The 21,647-nt window shown below is 39.9% G+C and overlaps 1 pseudogene; it reads right to left on the minus strand.

Annotated features, from left to right (window-relative positions):
* Positions 1 to 397: 397 nt before the first annotated feature.
* On the minus strand, positions 398 to 16,023 carry LOC149172203 (bark storage protein B-like; annotated as a pseudogene).
* Positions 16,024 to 21,647: the final 5,624 nt, after the last annotated feature.

Raw genomic sequence — 21,647 nt, forward strand, 5'->3', positions numbered from 1 at the left:
ATAAGTTAAGATATGACAGGATTAGTAATGATTGTACAATAATATATTAGGGAGTATTGAAGGTAGACACACACTAGTTTATCATCCACGGACCAAGCACATAAAGCTTCAATAACACTCCATTTAAAAAAAGTGTAATGACAAGATTTGAGCATTAAGCAATAGTAGATAACATATATTTTAACAAGATTAGAGCATGAAGTTTAGTGTTATGCTTACTGTGTTAATGCTTTACTTGAAACTTTTTCTACTCATATGACATTATTAAGTGATTTTGCATACTTAGTATTGATGATGGAGAATACTTTTTACTTTTAATAAAAATTATTTTCCCTTTCTTAATGAGAACAGTTGAAGTGTCTTTTCACTCTTCGAAAATATATTTTTAACTGTGTCTTAAATTCAATTAAGAAGGAAACCAACTTAACAACAAAGTCGACAATTAACCCTACTCTACAGCTGGGCACTCCAGGAACCTAAATTTATAATTAAGTTGCTCTCACGACAATGAGACTTTACAAAATAGCGATGCTTGTGCCTCCCCATCTCATTGACTTCCGTACTACCCTTCAAATGAATTTTTCAATAATCCAAAGCAACTTTGGATAGGGAAAGGTTTCTAGGTTAGTGCAATAGGAATCATTGTTACAGAGACTTGATAAATTGAATTACAGCAGTTACAACGTTTTGGCTAGCCAGCCCAGAAAAGACAGCAACCTCATTAGGTTCAGAAGTTTCCCCTCCAGCCAAATCAGAAAGAGATCTTATTGTATGAATGGCAGTCTTTGTTGAAGGCAGACCAGTGCTACAACTGCACTTTCCATGTCCATGGGACTTATATTGAACTTGGTATAGAGGATGTTTCTGTACGCTGCATTGTCCACAAACACGTTTGCACTCGCTCCTCTTTCTACTAGAACAGCCTTGGGAGTATATGGCAGACAAGTTGTTGAGTTCAAACATCCTTCCAACTCCAGAGTCTGAATAAACACAATCAGAACTATCAACAAATTTTATTATAAAAACACAGATAGTGTAGAGTGGTTTTTTTTGGAAATTAAGATAAATCTAAACAATACTTGTATGAGATCTGATCTGATAGAGGCTTGCTTGATTACAAAGAAATATATACATACATACATTTCCTGAAAGAACTAGTAAATACCTCAAGGCTCTTTGCAGTCTGATAGTAGTGCTCATCCACAGGAGTTCCATTTACTGGAAAAACTTCCTCAGGTTGATACCACACATTATTAAGGAGGTTGCTTGAATTCTGATCTGATGGAGTTGTGGAGTTTGCAAAGTGAAGGTACCCGTATTGTCGTGTGTGATCTCCATTTGATTCCAGAGGAAGTTCATCATTGGGTCCATCTCCATATCTCTGAACCAACACATACAAATTCAATCACAAGATAGTTTTCAATCACAACTTAATAAGTAAATTTCTTTTTTCTAAATCTTTGTTTTCACAACCCAATTATATGGCACAGTCCAAAGATGCATAATTCTGTGATTTTTTTTCTTGTACTTTTTACCGAGATAAGTTCAAATCAAAGTTTCAGGTATTCGAACTTCTCCACAAACTAAAAAAAAATAAACTATCAAAAAGATCGAAACGTGAAGGGATCTAAGATTTTTACCTTTTTAACAGGAAATTTTCACTTCAGAGACCTCTGATTAAACTTGAATATCTGCAAAATAGAGCAGTTCGTGAAAACTTAACCGATACCAAATTTGACAATCGAATAACCATGAAAAACAACCAGAAAACATACCCAAAATTCATATTGATGTTCGCACCATAACAGTAAGAGCTATACAGATGCCCTTTATTGCAGGCACTACTGAGATTACATTGAAAACACAAATTCTACCGTCGTAAAAAATGCTTTGAATCGATAAAAGAGAAACATATGACGTGCAAAAGTCTACAAAAATAACCCAAACTCACTACCACTGCCATCTCTAGCCCTCTTTGAAGCAGGAAAATTGAAGTCTACCCTCTTCACGAAAACAAGATCAAAAGGAAGTCTAAAAGACAAAATAAAAGGGATTGTGTAAACCCTCCTTAACATTAAGAGATTTCTTTAAGATCTGCAGCAATACGAGCATATAAAATCTGCAACAAAAGGTCTAGGGCTTCATGAATGATGAATAGCTTCAAAGATATAAAGATATAAACAACTCTATGTAGAAGAATTATAGAAGAGATAAACTGCGGGTGGAGGGTTTCTGGAATTCTCAAAGAAGAAGGTGCAAAGATTGTTAAATCCATTGGATATGAATTTCCCAACCTGCAAAGAACACAAAACTCAATGACGAGAAAATGAAATTGCAAAAATAAATTGAAAAGTTGTTGACAAAGTCCAAAGAAGAGGTAAATGGAGCAAATTAAAGGTCGGATTCCCTCACAGCAAAACGCTGGAACCCCACCTGCAAATGACAAGGCCTCCAGACATTTCAAAAGGAAGTATTAAAAGACAAAATAAAAGGGATTTTGTAAACCATTCTTAACGTTAAGAGATTTCTTTAGGATCTACAGCAATACGAGCATATAAAATCTACAACGAAAGGTCTAGGTCTTCATCAATGATAAATGCTTCAAAGATATAAACGACTCTATGTAGAAGAATTATAAAAGAGATATACTAAGGATGGAGGGTTTCCCAAAGATGAAGGTGCAAATATTGTTAAATCCCTTGGATAAGAATTTCTCAACTTGCAAAGAACACAGAAATGCAGAACACAAAATTCAATGACCAGAAAATGAAATTTCAAAAATAAATTGAAAAGTTGTTGACAAATTCAAAAGAAGAGGTAAATGGAGCAAATCAAAGGCCAGATTTCATCAAAGAAGAACGCTGCAACCCCACCTACAAATGACAAGGAAGTATTAAAAGGAAAAATAAAAGGGATTTTGTAAACCATCCTTAACATTAAGAGATTTCTGTACGATCTACAGCAATACGAGCATATAAAATCCACAACTAAAGGTCTACGACTTCGTCAATGATGAATGCTTCAAAGATATAAACGACTCTATGTAGAAGAATTATAAAAGAGATAAACTAAGGATGGAGGGTTTCTGGAATTCTCAAAGATGAAGGTGCAAATATTGTTAAATCCGTTTGATAAGAATTTCTCAACCTGCAAAGAACACAGAATTCAATGACCAGAAAATCAAATTTCAAAAATAAATTGAAAAGTTGTTGACAAATTCAAAAGAAGAGGTAAATGGAGAAAATCAAAGGCCGGATTCCCAAAAAGAAAAACGCTGCAACGCCGCCTGCAAATGATAAGGCCTCCAAACATTTCAATGAGGAATAATTTAACCCTCCTTTTTCCAGCACATAATTCAGATTATGGTAATACTGTGTTCATCTGCTATATTTCCAGCACATAATTCAGATAATGGTAATACTGTGTTCATCTGTTATATGTATTGATTCTAACCTTTAAAAAAATGAGTAAAGTCAAAACAAAACGCCGCAACCTCACCTACAAATGATAAGGCCTCCAGACATTTTAATTGAACCCTCTTCTTTTTTCCTTCCAGAACATAATTCAGGATATCCTCAATTTTTTCATCTTAATACACAGAATCCAGAATCAAGGCCTATAATAGATTGATACACAGAATCAAGAGATATAACAAATTATCACTATATTGCCATAACCTGCTGATTCGAAATCCCGAGTCTTCCAGATCGATGATAGTCTTCCAATGAAATTATTTCCACCAACAAATTGGTTATTTCCCAATATAACCACCACCATACCATGTGTTGCAACCCTTAGGTTTCTGAAGTAAGAAAAGCTAGCGCAATTAATGATTCCATGATTTAGAGTTCTGAAAATAAGCAAAGCTAGGGCAATGAATGTACTGACCTGGAGGGAGTTGGAGCAGACGGATTCCAAAGTTAATGAGAGTCTGGTAAAGCTCCGTCTCAGCCGGAGAGAAGAATGCATAGGCAGAGAAGTGATAGTCATTCAGGGATCTGCAGCCATTGCGCGCATCGATGTTAAATTTGTGAAGTAAAGCAGAGTCTATGGAAGTAACGATGAAAGGATCGAAAGGAGGAGGCAGGGGACAACTCTGCATATCCCACCACAATGATGATCTTCCTGCAGCTGTTATCTCAATATTCTTCTTCCTGTCAATTCCTGCCTACTGGTATTGACGATCAGAAAATGGAATGTGATAACACTTCCAAGGAGATTGATCGCACTTCAAAGTAAATGGGAGTTGAACGGTTTAGAGGGATTGATGGACGGCTTAAGTTTTTGTAATCGTCTAACATCTCATCGTACGGTGTCCAAGGATGACAGGTAGACAACGAGGGGATGGGTTTCAGAGAGAAACACCTTACGGCGTAAATATTTTAACAACGGAATTAATAATCTCTTTGTTCAAATTTCATGTCAATAATTAATTTAAAAATTTTTATGGGTATTTTAATATTATTGAAAATTTATTTTTTTTTTTGGGTATTTTAATATTATTGAAAATCTCTCCATCACTTTTTAGATGATTATGGTGATATTTCTACCTGGTTCAATTCATTTAAGGTTTTTTTTAAAGAGTGTTGTTAATTCACTTTAAAGTTTTTTTTAAAGAGTGTTGTTCAATTCACTTGAAGGTTTTTTTTTTAAGTGTTGTTGATGACTTAGGTTTATATGAGAAGCGATTTTGATGTTTTACGAGAATCACATTTTTGTAGTTGTTTTGAGTTTGAATCATGTCAAGGGAAAGGGGTAAGTGCATGGTCATGGCTTGAATCACAACGGCTTCCCAAATGACCATAAGTAGAAAGCCAAGAAGGAGAAGACATTGGAACCTGTGGCACCACAATCAGTGGTGGCTTGAATCACAAGGGTTCCCCAGACGACCATAAGTAGGACGTCAAGAAGGAGAAGACACTGGAACCCGCAGCACCACAATCTCATGTGGGCTGCGCCGAGGAAATCGAGAGGAGCTTAGAGGTTTCCAGTTTTTAAAGCATTGGTGTGGTATCACCACCTCTGGTTAGATTGTTGGTAGTGGCACCAAGGTTTATCAATATCGTGCAGTGGAATATGGGCGTTGGTGGCCATTGTCTTTTAAGGCCTAAAACGACAGTTCATCAAACAATTTTTTGAAAGATCATTGGTCTCGACCATGGCCCAAGGCGTTGGATTGAGTTGGTCGCTCGAGGTATGGGAGCTACTACAATGTAGTTGTCCAATTTGCCCAGTTTCTTCCCAAATCTACAAGTTCTTTGGTTGCTCACACAGTGTTTGAAGAAACACCTGAATGAGCTAAGTGGGGCAGCACTTGGGCCATTTGGGATATGTTTATCAAAATGTTTCACCATGATGAAGAGGGTAGGCATGAATTTGTCTCTCACTTCCCACGGAAAAAACTAGTAAAGAATGGATTTTCAAATTCATAACCACCCCTTTTCATAATTTTTGTAAAACCTCTCTCACAAGGGACTATCTATCACTCCATATCCTTATTAGGACTGTCACTCCACATCGCCCCACCTCCTATCTGGAGGTATGGATGCATGTGATCCCTCTGCCCACTTGGCTCGAAATTTCCCCCTACTGGAGGTCTCTGCATGAGTGGATGCCTCCACTCGGTCTCCTCTCGGCTTCTCCAGTTGTGGCTGCTCCACAACCTCCTAAAGCTGCTTCACCAATTGTGGCTCCTCCACAATTGTCTGAGACTTCTTTTGGCGCTGCATGTTGAGAGGTAATGTACTCTCCCTCTCAACCACAAAGTCTCCAACAATTGCCTTACTCCTCAAGGCTTTGCATGCATCTTGAACCTCAAGAGCATACAGGTTCTTGACTCGTGAACCGATCTGCTTCACCTGTCTCGTGGTGATGTGTCTAAGGAAAACCTTTCCCTTACTATAGACTACATCATAGCCTTTGTCTTCCAGCATCACGATCGATACCAAGTTTTTCTTCAGTCCTAGCACATACTGTTGGCATTATGACACAGGCTTGGCATTATGGCACAGGTATTGTCCTTGATGGCAACTCACTCGGCAAATCATTCAGATGATAGTTCAGGCTCACAAGCTCTCAAAATAAAGGAAAAGAAGGTATACGCAGGTTCCCGTTGACCAAGCCGCGTATACACGCGGGATTGCCGATCAAAAGGCGTGTATGCATATGCACGCGCTTTCATGCAAGGAAAAGCGCGTACATGTGGGAAAACTTGTTTTTGTTCCATGGTTTTTGGTCCTTGGTATTTGTACCTATGGTTTTGGACCATGATATCTCGTCCGAAGTGTTGAACCCAGGTATTGGTTCTAAGTGGTTTTAGACCATGGTATTAAGTAAGGCCTAAGACTATAAAAGGGGAAGGAGATCATTAGGCAAATGCACTTAAGGATTGAATATCTTATGAAGAACAAGATCTAGAATACTGGTCATTGGGTTATGGTGCATAGTTGGATCTAAATCAAGGAGGAACCTAAGCGCTAGAAGAAGGATAAGTTCTATTGATGGGTCAAGATCTTAAGGTTTGAAGAGAAGTATCTTTGTGTGATTTTGATCTGTTATATTTGGCGCATGACTTGATCTATAAATCTGATGATTTGGGTATAACTGATGTCTGAATAGTTGAAAAGGGTAAATTATCTTTTATAGATCTGTACGCAGGTTCAGCATAGCAAAGGCGCATATACACGCTGGTTCGGTAATTCAAAACGGCGTATACACAGGTTTGCCTTAATATAACAGTGTATGCATGCAGGTTCTACATATTGAAGTAGCGTACGTCTCATAAAATATGTTTTAGCTACTTCTGGGTTCAGGATTGGTTTCTGGTTACTGTTACTGTATTCTGGCTACATCATTCAGAGAAGTGATTGTTTGATTCAGTTTTTGGTTAGTGCAAAGGAGATTGGTTGATGCAGATATATTTGATGTTTGATTGATGTTATTGATGGATCCAGTCTGAAAATTTATGAAACGTGGTCCTTGGAAGAAAAGAGAAGGTTGTAGCCTTCTATAGGTCAGCACCTACGTACTAGTACATCAGCTAGTACAAGAGCTAAGGGGGTTGTTGATCCGGACTTAAACAAGAACGCAACAAATTACAAAGATAACCTTAAACACAAATATGCAACGGAAATAATACTTCATTTCATTAATGTAAAATACTGAAATATGCTTACAAATAGTAATGGAAATAAACCATCTAGGACGATGGTAGCTTATCTCTAAGAAGAGATGTGGTGGCTACATGCCTTTGAACTGTGTTACAATGAGACTCGAAGGCCTATTTGTTGTTGAAAAATAATGGAAAACCATTAACATTCCAAAACCTAACCCTAGAAGATGAAACGCCAAACTGTGGGCCTCGTTTGGATAAATTGGTACATCAACTTTCCGGGGTCATAACTTTGGCATACGATCTCCGTTTGACGCATACAATAGCTCGTTAGAAAGATCTATCCAAGCACTACCACTATAGGTAGAAAAACATTGGTTCGATTCATGTTGTCCCAGATTTCCCAAAAAACGTCGTTTAGGGCCTCAAAATGGCTCCGGAAGTTCGGGACCCGAAAAACTACTAAAAATAGTAAGTTGTGCTACAATTAAGGAAACTAAAAATGCTGAGAGAAACCATGGTGGGGGTCCAGGTGGACTTGGCAGGTGGCCACCAATATCCACCTGGATCATTCCTCTCCCCTTAGGAAGCAATGGTCCCCATTGCGTTGAGTTCCTCCATGAGATGGGGAAACTTTTGCTGAACTTGGTCCCTGGTAAGCCACTTGCCTTGGTGATGGAGTTGGCCTGCTTTGACAACTCGATACAGTTGGATATTCTATTGGCGAGTGTTCTTGATCTGTGTGTCCATGATCCGATCAGTTGCAGCTTGTTCCATGCAATCTGGATTTAATTCTGTGGGTGTGAGTTGTTCTGCAATGTCGGATGTGTCTAGCAATGGTGGAAAGTATGGCCGAAGGCGGTCCACATTGAACACTGGGTGCAGGCCAAGGAATGGGGGAATGCTGAGCTCAAATGCATTGTCTCCCACAACCTTAGTAATGGTGTAAGGACCATATCGGAGTGGTCTCAGTTTCCGATAGGCTCCAGTAAGGCGTTCCTTTTGCAAATGCAACCAGACTTTGTCGCCACCTGAAACTTGTGTGGCACCCAATGTTGATTATGTCGCTGCTTGTACTTGGCATTTGATTTCTCCAGAATGTCATGGACTTGCTGGCGAATATGTTGGATGTGCTCAATGAAGCTGGTTGCCTTGTCTGTTTCGGACTGGACATGAGCCGAATCTGTGTGAGTAGCTGCAAGTGGCATGGCCACATCAATGGGGCATAGTGGCTGGAATCCCAAGCCCACCTGAAAAGGGCTATGGCCAGTCGAGCTGTGAAGAGCTTGGTTGTAGCTATGCTGAACATAGGGGAGGCTCTCGTCCCATGTGCGTGGATTCTTTGAGTTGTACATGCACAGAATGTGTACAATCATCCTATTGACAACCTCTGTCTGGCCATCAGTTTGAGGATGGAAGGCTGTGGACTTAGTGAGTTTGGTGTCCAGCATTGACCAGAGACTGGACCAAAATGTACTGAGGAACCGACTGTCCCGATCTGAGATGATAGACTGTGGGATCCCAAAGTGCACCCACACTCGTTCAAAGAAGAGCTTAGCAGTGGCTTCTACTGTGATATTCTTCTTGCAGGCCGCCATAATGGCCATCTTCGAGAACTTGTCGATGACCACAAAAACACAGTCATTTCCATGCTTGGTGGAAGGAAGGCCTGACATGTAATCCATGGAGATGGATTCCCAAGATTGACTAGGGGTAGGCATCGGGGTATAGAGGCCTTGCTTCTTGATGGTTGGTTTGGCAATGGCACAGGCAGTACATGATCTGATGTACTTCCCAAGATCCTGTCGAAGATTCGGCCATTACAAATACTTTTGCAGTACTACCATCGTTTTCTCGACCCCGAAATGCCCAGCAGCCCGACTGTAGTGTCCTTCCCAAATCATCTTGGCACACTTGCTTGAAGGAACACAAAGGTGACCCAGGTGGCATAACAGGGCATCCTGGAGGTGAAAATCTGGAACACGCTGACCCTCCAAGAGTGTCTGGTATGTGTGGCCGAATTCTGGGTTGCTTTTGTAGAGAAGTGGCCAATCAGAAGTCTCGTGCCCACAAGAGTTGAGCACGGTCCTTAACACCATGATCGGTGGTCGACTGAGGCAATCTGCAACATTATTGGTGCTGTCCTTCTTATACTTGATGTTCAAATAGAACTGTTGCAGGTATGTAAACCACTTCTGATGGCAATCATTCTGCAATTTCCATTGGGTCTGTATGAACTGCAGGGGTCGATGGTCTGTGTGGATCACCGTTTCCTTCACCAAAATGTAATTCTTCCATTGTCGGCAGGCCTGCACAATGGAATACATCTCTTTATCATAAGTGGGATACTTCTGGACTGTGTCAGAAAGTGTTTCACTGTGATATGCCACTGGATGCCCGTGTTGAGTCAAGATTGCCCCAATAGCATAGTCGGAGGCATCTGTCTCAACCTCAAATGGTTGTTGTAAATATGGTAACGCAAGCACTGATGTCGTGCAGAGGTGATCTTTCAACTCTATGAATGCCTTCTGTTGAGATTCAGACCAAAAGAATTTTGCTTTCACTCCTCCCTTGGTGACATGACTCAAGGATGAACAGAAGCTACAACCAACTGCAGGTAAATAATTCTCAATTTGCCTCAAGAATGAATGTCAATGGAAACTACAATCACCTGGTCGGTAGATTTGATAATCATAGGAATTTCTTTAATGGCCAATGTTTCTCATGTTATAACTTTGGACACAAAGCTGCTCAATGTGTTGCCTACAAGACCATCATGACTAGAGAAGCACGAAATCAAAGGAGTGTGACTGGGATCATGAAAAGAACCTACAATAACTTTTCTACTCTTGAAAATGAAATAGAATGCTCTATTTGTAACAACTTCGGTCATGAAGATTTTGAAAGCAGGAGTAAGTTTCGGCAAACATCTCAGAAGGAGCAAGCTTCATTGGGTCCCAAAATATGGAGAAAGAAAGAACTACAACCAGAAATATGTGGTATAGCCTTATATGCGGAAGGACAGGAAAATCAATGGTACATCGACAGTGGATGCTCGAAACATATGACAGGTGATAAAGAAAAACTTCAGTCATATAGTGCCTTAGAAAAGGAAAGGAAGGTCTCATTTGGAAATGACACCCTGCACTCATAAAAGGTAAAGGCCCTGTTCTTTTAAAAGAAAAGGTCAAAGCTGGAAATGTTATGTATGTTGATGGCTTAAAGCATAATCTATTGAGTGTTAGTCAAATGTGTGATCAAGGAAATGAGGTAGTATTTCGATCAAATGGATGTATTGTTCGTGAGCTTGATACAGGAGAAACAGTGATCAAAGGCATAAGAACTCCAAATAATTTATACATACTCAAGGGAGGATAGCAACAATGCTATCTAAGCAAAAATGATGAACACTGGCTATGGGACAAAAGATTGGGGCATCTAAGCTTCCTTCAAATAAGGAAAGCATGCAAATATCAAGCTGTTAGTGATCTTCCTGACATCAAAATTCCAGACAATACAATATGCAAATCATTTCAGTTTGGTAAGCAAACCAGAACACATTTCCCTGAGAAGGAAGGATCAGCGAGTAAGTCACTTGAACTTGTCCATACTAACTTATGTGGTCCATCAAGGAAAAAGTCACCTCGTGGAGAAGAATACTTTATATTGTTCATTGATGACTTTTCCAAGATGTGTTGGATAGGACTTCCGAGAGAGATCATGGTTGATGGTACAGGTGGTGATTGACATATGCCACTGATGATAGTTGCTGATGACTATCATAATCTTGTTTTAGATATTTCGTCTCTATGTCATGTATATCTTTTATTATCAAGGTCATGTAACGACCTATTTTGTTTCCCCACTATGCCTGGGATGGATGATGTAAGGTTCTTGTGTTATCATGTATAAACTTTTGGTGTATCCCTACTTGGTTGGGAAATGGATGTATGTATGAGTCTTTGGTGATAGGAAGGTCATTTATGATGTATAGAGTCATGTTCTTCTTGTAGAACATCTTTTTGCAGACCTTGCCTACAGTCAGGGGGAGCATGGACAGCATAGCAGAGCAAAGATTGCAGCATGTACTCAGGGGGAGCATAACCCTTTACCCTTGATGACAAAAGGGGAGAGTGACTTGGAGTTGCCATCAAGTCCAAAGGGGGAGATTGTTGGCATTATGACACAGGCTTGGCACTATGGCACAGGTATTGTCCTTGATGGCAACTCACTCGGCAAATCATTCAGATGACAGTTCAGGCTCATAGGCTCTCAGAATAAAGGAAAAGAAGGTATACACAGGTTCCTATTGACCAAGCCGCGTATACACGTGGGATTGCCGATCAAAAGGCGTGTATGCGTATGCACACACTTTCATGCAAGGAAAAGTGCGTACATGTGGGAAAACTTGTTTTTGGTCCATGGTTTTTGGTCCTTGGTATTTGGACCTATGGTTTTGGACCATGGTATCTCGTTCGAAGTGTTGAACCCAGGTATTTGGACCCAGGTATTGGTTCTAAGTGGTTTTGGACCATGGTATTGAGTAAGGCCTAAGACTATAAAAGGGGAAGGAGATCATTAGGTAAAGGCACTTAAGGATTGAATATCTTATGAAGAGCAAGATCTAGAATACTGGTCATTGGGTTATGGTGCATAGCTAGATCTAAATCAATGAGGAACTTGAGCACTAGAAGAAGGATAAGTTCTATTGATGGGTCAAGATCTTAAGGCTTGAAGAGAAGTATCTTTGTGTGATTTTGATCTGTTATATTTGGCGCATGACTTGATCTATAAATCTGATGATCTGGGTATAACTGATGTCTGAATAGTTGAAAAGGGTAAATTATCTTTTATAGATTTGTACACAGGTTCAGCATAGCAAAGGCGCGTATACACGCTAGTTCGGTAATTCAAAATGGCATATACGTAGGTTTGCCTTAATATAACAGCGTATGCACGCAGGTTATACATATTGAAGTAGCGTACGTCTCATAAAATATGTTTTAGCTACTTTTGTTTATTGCTGCAATATTCTGGGTTTAGGATTGGTTTCTGGTTACTGTTACTGTATTCTGGCTACATCATTCAGAGAAGTGATTGTTTGATTCAGTTTTTGGTTGGTGCAAAGGAGATTGGTTGATGCAGATATATTTGATGTTTGATTGATGTTATTGATGGATCCAGTCTGAAAATTTATGAAACGTGGTCCCTAAAAGAAAAGAGAAGGTTGTAGCCTTCTGTAGGTCAGCACCTACGTACTAGTATATCAGCTAGTACAAGAGCTAAGGGGGTTGTAGCTCCCTTCTAGGAGAAGCTGGAAAACGAGAGAAGGTTGTAGCCTTCTGCAGGTAGAAGCCTGCGTACTAGTATAAGACTGCAACAGTACAAAAATATTGTAAAAAGAAGTTTCTTATTAAAAGAAGATAGAGACGAATTGCAGCAGGTGGTTTCCACCTTATATCTTGTGTTCATGTGTGTGATTGCATGTACTGTTTACTGCACTTGATTACTGTTTTATGGTTCTGATACACATATTAAGATCAGCTAACTAAAATTAGAAGTTTGCAAGATATACGCGGTTTTCTCTAAACACAGTTGTGTATATACGGAGGTTTAATTAACAGAAGTAGCGTATATCAATTTGTTTATGGAAATGAAAACTTGTTAAATTGCTAATACTGATTCACCCCCCCTCTTAGTATTATTTCCAACACATACTTCACACCTGTCAAGGTAATGCGAGCTCCATGCTCCCTTTGAAAAACAACCGTGCCTACACCTGAGACACTATACTTTCCCTCATTACCCATCTCTATGAGTATCTGGAGGTCTTTCTCCTCCAAGGTATTGAACAAACTCTTATCGCCAATCATGTGGACTGAAGCTCCATTGTCAAAAAACCAACCACAACCCATCATTGATGAAACCATGCATGCGATGAGGGTGAAATCCAACTCGAACTGTGAGGCCAGTGCCTCACTTTCTGATCCTTCCAAGGATCCCTTCTTGGATTTCTTCTGTGGACAATTTGTTGCATAATGGCCCACCTCATGACAATGAAAGCATCGCACTTTCGATTTGTCAAATTTCTTCCCACCATGGGAAGAACTTGATTTGGGATGAGAATCCTTCTCCTTCCCTTTCTTCGCCTTACCCGCTAAGACGTAATTTTCTTCATCCTCCTTGGATGAAGAACCATCTCTGGTGCTTCTTCTAATCTCCTCTTGCATCAAATCCGAACAAAGTCGTTCCCAATCTAGCAGTTTATCTCTTCCATTTACTGAGCATTCATAGCTATGCCAGCTCTTGGGAAGACCGAGGAGAGCAAGACTCACCATGTCATCATCGGCTGTCGTGATCCCTACACTTCCAAGCTCATCCCTGCAAGTGGTAAGCTTGTTTAGATATGTAGAGATTGTGTCACCCTTTTCACTAGTACCTGCGATGCTATTTATAACATTTCTATATATAGCATTTCTTGTTTCCATTTTCAACAATATTGCTTATGGAAGAAAGAGGTATTTTGATCTCCAGCTTTAAGCCACAGGCTACGAGACTTAAGCCTCCAAGTCTCTTCTTCATGGCGGAAAGTGCAGAATGATTTGATTTGGACAACTTGTTCTTTTTCTAAATCTGAAGCAGAGATCTCCTTACTTTCCAAATCCATTTGCAGATCTGATAACAATTGAACTGTCTCCTTTTTGTTGCTGGTAGGAGAATTTGAGGGTTCTTTAATCCATTTTTCAGAGCTCTCTTGGTTATTTTTAGTTTTTGCTCCCACACGAAGCTTGGAGATCCTATCATAGGTATGGACCATGCCTCCAGAAGAGTTTCCATGAACCCTTCTTTCCCTGACCAAAGCGGGTTGAATCTGAAGGGGATAGGGCCCAAATTTTCTTCCTCTTCCAGCTGTAAGAGAATAGGTCTGTGATCTGAGACTAGCTTTGGGAGAATTTTCAAGGAGATCAGTCTTTTCCTAGTAACAAAGAGCTTTGCGCTAGGAAGCGATCTAAGCGAGCATAGATGTGTTCTGCCCTAGCTCTATTGTTTGTCCAGGTGTAAAGACCTTTCTTCAGTTTGAAGTCAAGATGATCCCAATGAAGTATCAACTCCTCTACTAATGGAAGCATTTGGTCCCTGCCACTATTGCCACCTCTCTTTTCTTTTGGATCAATGACGAGGTTGAGATCTCTAGCCACTATTATATTCGGAGGGGAGTAAATGTCAAAGAAATCAGAGAAGGTCTGCCAGCATTCTTTCTTCTCTGTAAGGTAGACTGGAACATAAAGGTTGAAGAGAGAGATGGAAAGCTTACTAGAGAGGTGCCGAAGTTTGGTGAATATCCAATGTTGGGTCTCAAAGGAGCTTTCTAGTTGATACTTGTCCCCTGACCACAATGTTGCTAGGCCACCAGAGGTACCTCTTGTACTAATGGCCTTTCCTGCATTTTTTTCCCCATTTTAATTTACTAATCTCATGAAGGGTTTCCCCTTCAATCTTAGTCTCTTGGAGCAGGAGGATCTCGGGAGTTTCTATTTTCAGAAGATCTTTGACTGCTTCAACTTTCGAAGGGTTCCCCAAGCCTCTGCAATTCCAAGATACTAGTTTCATTATTTAGTAGAACTGGAGTGAGTTGATCCCCCCTTAGAGGGCCTTGTTATGGTGTTTCTCTCGATAGACATTTCAATGGTGGATTGGCTACCTTGCATTTTTTGCCTCTCCGCCTCTTCTTCCCTGGCTTCCTTATGATATTTCCTTCCAACTCTTTTAGAGGTTTTCTTGAATGTCTCGTCTTCTGATGACCCAGAGGTTTTCGGGGGTTTTTTCCTTGTCATTTCTACATATGTGGGTGAGGAGGAGGTTCCTGTTGGGGAGTCAAGTTGGGTTACATCCATGTTCTTCTTTTCTGCTTCGAGTGAGGGAACTTGTCGTTCAATCTCCTCTATCTCTGTTTCTGGAATTTCGATTGAAGAGCTGAGGGTTTCGAATGGGTTTATTGTGGCCATTGTCTTTGGCTATTCTCCTCTTCCTTCCATTTGAACCATTCTTGTTAAGGGTGTTCTAGACTCCATCGGTACCTCTTTCCCTTTATTCCTGTTACTCACCTTGGCCTGGACTGCTTTCTGCACCTGGATCCATTTCTCTCATTTCGACTTCTCTAGATCTTCCTCCTTTTTTTTGCAGTATCTTGCGAAGTGCCCATATTCATGGCAATTTTTGCATTTGAATGGCAGTTGCTCGTAGTCTAACTCTTGGATATAAGACCAGTCTGCTATTGTTAACTATATGGCTTCAGGTAACCCTATTTCCAAGTCGACTTTGACACATATTCTTGCACATGAATACTGATCCCTTCTCTCTACTCTGTCTATGTATTTTCCCAGGGTGTTACCAATCGTTTCTAGTGACTTCGGGTTCCAACAATGCAGTGGAAGATGAGGGAGGTGCACCCACACTGGAACTACTCATGGCACATCTTGTGTTGGATTGAAATCTGGTGACCATGAGTTTAAATACAAACCCTGAGGTCCCATGAAATATGGTCCATTCCTAAAGATGAGATTTCTGTCTTCTACTGAATCAAAAACAAAGACAAAAAAGCCCTTACCAACTAGGAAGCTTCTGATGCCTTCCTTTACTAGTGGTCGCCAGTTCCTTTGTACCCATGCCTCGACAGCCTTGGGGGAATGCCATAGCCCTGTAAATTGGCCGATGAGCCCTCTTTCAACTAAGTTCAAAGCAGATCTGCAAGAATCTTCAACGGATAGGGTGATTGTGGGAATGTTGTCCAGTTTCTTTGCAAACTTGCGCTGATTTTCCCTTGCTGGGCATTTACTATTGTCACCGATTAGCTTCCTGAATGCAAGGATCTCTGGTGGAGGAGGGGCCTCAGGGCCCCCTCTCGGGGCCATGGCGATGGAGGGAGTATTCAGGTCGCACCAGGGGCTGCTGCTGCGCTCGTGAAAGAGGCTTTTTTTAAGAAGTCTGTGATCGTAATAATTGAAATTGATCGATTTCGTAGTTGTTAGGTTCTTGTTTTCATAATTACTTTGTTAGGTTCCTATACCACTAAGAGTCATAATTTTATGGGTTAGGTTTTAATTACTATCTTTTTTATGTAATAAATTCATTTTCATTTCTCAATGAATAACCATTAGAGCTCTTAGATCCTTAAAAAATACAACCTTTCAAACCCGTTTCCTTTTTATCTTTCCTAAAAAACAATCCTTGATTAAATGACAATGAGCTTGAAAATAAAAAAATAAGAAATAAAAGTAAAAAAGAAAAACACATAATTTTACATTATGTCGCACCTTCTTTGTGTGACCATAATATCTCCACAATTTGAGTAAAAGAAAGATAAAATCTATTTATGCAAAATAGAGAGTATAATGATTCCAAATTATTTCCTCCAAATTTACTAATTTGAATTATTGCCTCCAAATTTATGAAAAACATAGGTTGCCTCCAAATTTTCACAAATCATCACTGTGCAATCCGAATTAAACCATGTGCACAGTTTCAGATTTTTCCATAAATGAAATATCCGTAGCCTCTGTTGCCCTCCTGAACTGATTTCAAAATCATTATCTAGGTCAATCTTGCCCTACAGTGGGCACAATTTTTTCAGTTGAAGCATCACCAACAAAAGTAGAAAAAGAGAACCAAAGTTTGCATTGTCAAATACCGATATAGAAATGGGCACAAAGGCCAAAACCGGAGAAAAAATTGTGAAGTTCGCTATTTGGGGCTGTGTCGTCTTCAATCTCATTTTTTAAATTGGCAGTACACGAGTTTGTCTCAGATTGGTCGAGTCGAAGCGTTTCTGATTCTTTTCCTCTACATGTTTCACAGTTCAGCATAGGTATTTTTTTTCTTTCAGTTTTATATTCTTGCCCTTTAGTGGGCACAGTTTTTTCAGTTGAAGCATCACCAACAAAAATAGAAAATGAGAACCAGAGCCTGCATTGTCAAAAACCGATATAGAAATGGGCACAAAGGCCAAAACCAGAGAAAAACTTGTGAAGTTTTCTATTTGGGGCTATGCCGTCTTCAATCTCATTTTTCAAATTGGCAATACACGATTTTGTCTCAGATTGGTCGAGTTAAAGCGTTTCATATTCTTTTCCTCTACATGTTTCACAGTTCAACACAGGTATTTTTTGCTTTCAGTTTTATATTTTATTTTTTTCTTCTAATTTTGTTAAATTCAAAACATTTTGAATTTCCAAATGTGGTTCTGATTGCTTCTATGCATATTTTAACTTAGTTACTACCCCTTTGCAATTCTGGTTTCCGAACACCAAAATACATTATTAACATGGTTTTGAAGATGCATGCAAAATAGGGTCCTATGCACTGAGGATGTAACCCACCCTAACCAAAGGTGGTTACCATGCTAACCCTGAGTCTCAATGTATATATATATATATATTTTGCAATATATATGTATATGGGTGACTTCACCTTCTCCAGCAATGCAGTGTGGGGGCAAGGTCATTCTTCAAGGTTTGCCTTCAGTGTGGGGCAAGGTCATTCTTTGGGAATTATATATTTGACTGCACACAATTCCGAAAGTCACCTCACATAAAGAAAACCATACATGCACTAAATGTAATCAAGAAATGCTTAAATGCATAACCTGTTTCGGCCACTCTTGGCCTTTGCCATTAACACTTTCATATTAATAAGCATTGTCACCACTGGATATAATATGCCTATTGATGTGCCCCATCTTTTTTTCCGGTAAAGAAAATTCATAATTTCATAAAGTGAAATTACATGCTGTGCCCCATTATATGTCAAAATATGCTCAATTCTTTAATTTGAACCTTTTTTGAAGGTTAACAAGAATCCAACTGACATATGGATAACTTGCAGCTTACTAAAAAAAAGGATTTAGTATTCGGGATCTCCTTTCATCTAGACCAAGAATTTACAGAGAATTATCAACTGTAGTCTCCATTTACATTTCAACAAGTAGTATACCTATTTCTATGAACAAGATTGGTGTCGAAGGAAATAAACTAGTATCTCTTGAAACGACCATGTGAGTAATGATAACAAGAGTATGCATCTTCTACCTTATTTACGCTCTATATATCTTCATTACTTTCCAAGTTGACAGATCATGTAAATTGCGCACACCGAGATGGAACTATGCTCAATCTACTATGGCATCGATTAAATTTGGCTTATGAGTTTTCTACAAAGTTAGGCCTATGATCATTTTTAACTAGGTGCAAGTTCAAGCTCCCAAACTTGGCCGAAATTTGAAACAATATATAACATATTTCAGTCATGTCAAAGAGTTTGTTCCAAGTTCTGTGTTCCACAAGTATGCTCCACATTCTATAAGTATAATCCAAGCATAGTAATCTAAGACCAATATGATGACCTAAAGACAATAATGAGATCCGAAATGAAGATCCAAGTTCCTTGGATGAATCCCAAAGTTCTATTTACTATAACAATGTCTACAAAATGATCGTGAGATGGAGTTTGAAGTGCACGCTAAGATGGAGTGAATCTGAGGTTCTTCTGTAAGGTTTGGCCTAAAATATTTTCATGATCCAAAGTTGCTAAGAATTTTTGAAAGAGCCAAGGATGATCTGGAGTCTTGATTTGAAGTAATTTGAAGTCTTGACTTGGAGTATTGATCTGCTCTGAATTTGAGGTTTGGTATATTTTCTAGGGTTTTTGGACAAAACCCTAGAGTAATCTATCCCTTGTGTAAAATTACATTTAGGGTTTTGACTTTTTGATTTATAGGGTTTGCAAATTTAGAAAGGCTTGATAAGAGAATGCCTAGGGTTTTGGACAAAACCCTAGGATGAGATGCTCCTGCTAAAAGAAGAAACCCTAGGTCATGATAATGATGTCTAGAGCAAGAATGTTGATCTATTGGATAACTGCGAAAGTATAAGATCAAGAGGGAGTTGTTACTCATCACAAAAGATACGTGATCTATCTCTCTTCCTTTAATATTATTGATTTCTCTAGTAATCTAGTCTCGTTTTATTTTCCTTGCTTGATTGTAACTATTCTTTCGTGACCTCCTAGAGAGGATTGCAAGAACATGTTAAAGGTTGTCTAATGTTGGAAGAAGTTTCTGACAAGTCCTGGATTCAAAGGGAGCTTTGAATCTTGAAAGGGTTGTGAATGTAGAAGGAGCTTTGAATCCAAAAAGAAATATGAATTTAAAAGAAGCTTTGATTCAGAGGGAGTTGTTTAACTCTTATGTATTTAAGTATTATTTTTAAATTATAAAGTTGTGAAAGGCCTTTGACAAGCCTTTGTCCTGGATGAAGTACATGTACTTCAGGGACAAGCTTGGACACATTAAGGTAAGTTCTCTTAGAAAGAGGGAGCATTAATGAGATAACAATAGGGGTAGAAGTTTGGCCCAAACTATTGTTGAAATCATACATTCTCCTAATTTAGAAAGTATGGTCTTTAAGGCCTAGTTACTTAGAAGAGTAGGTACCTTTCTATGATTGGAACAACCACTCTATAAGAGTGGGTGCCTCTATCAAGCTCGTTTACTTGTTGAGTGAGCCTTCTGAGACCTTTGGCCAAGATAATGTCAACCCTGTGATGTGAGGATCTGTTAGGGTTTTGACCCTGTGGTGTGAGGAGCTAAATATGCTCTAGGGTTTGGCCAACCCTGTGTAGTTGGAACTTGGAACACAGATGTTCTTGGAGGTTTGACCTTGGTGATGGAAAACCTATACTAGTTTGTATACGATGTGGTTGAGGCATTGATCAGATCATGGTGACTAGTTGTTGTACCTTAGGCTAGGTAGCCTGTATGATGGTACATAAAGTTGTGGTACCTTAGGTTGAATAGGCTATATGATGGTACATAGGGTTGGTACCTGAGCAGTAGCCTAGATGGTACCTAGATCCTTGCAAGATGTTGGGTTGGTACCTTGGCAGTAGCCTAGATGGTACCTAGATCCTTGAAAGATGTTGGGTATGTACCTTTGTAGTAGCCTAGATGGTACCTAGATCCCTGAAAAATGTTGGGTCGATGTTGGGTCCCTATAATACTAGTGATTACCCCATTACTATTGTAGTTGCATGATCCGGATTTAAATGGGAACGCAATAGATTACAGAGATAACCATAAATACAGAGATGCAATAACCATAAACACAGAGATGCAGCGGAAATAATGCTTCATTTCATTAATGGAAAATACTGAAATATGCTTACAACCAGAAATGGAAATAAACCAGCTAGGGCGATGGTAGCTTATCTATGAGAAGAGATGTGGCAACTACATGCCTCTGAACTGTTCTAAACTGTGTTACAAGGAGGCTCGAAGGCCTATTTATTGTTGAGAAACAATGGAAAACCCTTCACATCCCAAAACCTAACCCTAGAAGATGAAACGCCAAATTGTGGGCCCCGTTTGGGTAAATTGGTACATCAATTTCCCGAGGTCGTAACTTTGGCATACGATCTCTGTTTGACGTGTACAATAGCTCATTAGAAAGATCTATCCGAGCACTACCACTTTGGGAGGCAACATCGCTTCATGGACCCATGTTGCCCCAGATTTCCCAAAAAATGTCATTTAGGGCCTCAAAATGGCTCCGGAAGTTCAGGACCCGAAAAACTGCTAAAAATAGTAAACTGTGCTACAATTTAGGAAACTAAAAAAGCTGAAAGAGACAGTTGTGGGGGTCCAAATGGGATAGGTGGGTGGCCACCAACATCCACCTGGATCATTCCTCTCCCCTTAGGAAGCAATGGTCCCCATTGCATTAAGTTCCTCCCTGAGATGAGGAAGCTTTTGCTGATCTGGGTCACTGGTGAGTTGTTCTGCAATCTCTGATGTGTCCAGAAATGGTGGGAAGCATGGTCGACGACAGTCCACAGTGAACAATCGGTGCCAATGAAGGAATGGACAAACGCTGTGCTTCAAAGCATTTTTTCTCGTAGCCTTGGTACTAGTGTAAGGACCATGTCAGAGTGGTCTGAGTTTCTGATGGGTTCTGGTAAGGTGTTCTCTCTGTAGATGTAACCAAACTTTGTCGCTCACCTGAAACTTGTGTGGTCCCCCTCTGGGTGAGGAGAAGTTGTTCCTGTGTTCTGTCATGACCGTATTCCTTTGCTGCTGCTGCTGCGTGGACGAACCCTTTGCGGGGGTCATGGATGTAGCAACGATCTTCCCCTTACTTTGGGAGTGAACCAGACAGATGAATTTCCTGGTCTGGGAGATGAGCTTGCTGCCTTTCTTAGCAGTGATCAAAGAGGTGGCGGTAGGTGGGGCTACCTCCGATACCCTGTACAATGAATCACACAAAGAAATAATGACAGCGCGAGGCCTTGACTCATACACAGCATGTCGCCTCCACAAGTATGGCTGGACTAATAATACATCACAAACATCCAGAGGTGTAACATCACACAATACCTCGTTGGTGAAGGGCTTGATGTTGTAGGGAAGGCAGCACTGCTGGCGAACTTTGAGATCTCGTCCTTCATGAAGCCACCCGATACTGTACGGCTACGGGTGTGGTGTAGT

This window comes from Pinus tabuliformis, chromosome 4_2 (assembly GCF_031772625.1).
Source record: "Pinus tabuliformis cultivar Carrire ecotype Pingquan chromosome 4_2, CPIR1, whole genome shotgun sequence".
NCBI lineage: Eukaryota > Viridiplantae > Streptophyta > Pinopsida > Pinales > Pinaceae > Pinus > Pinus tabuliformis.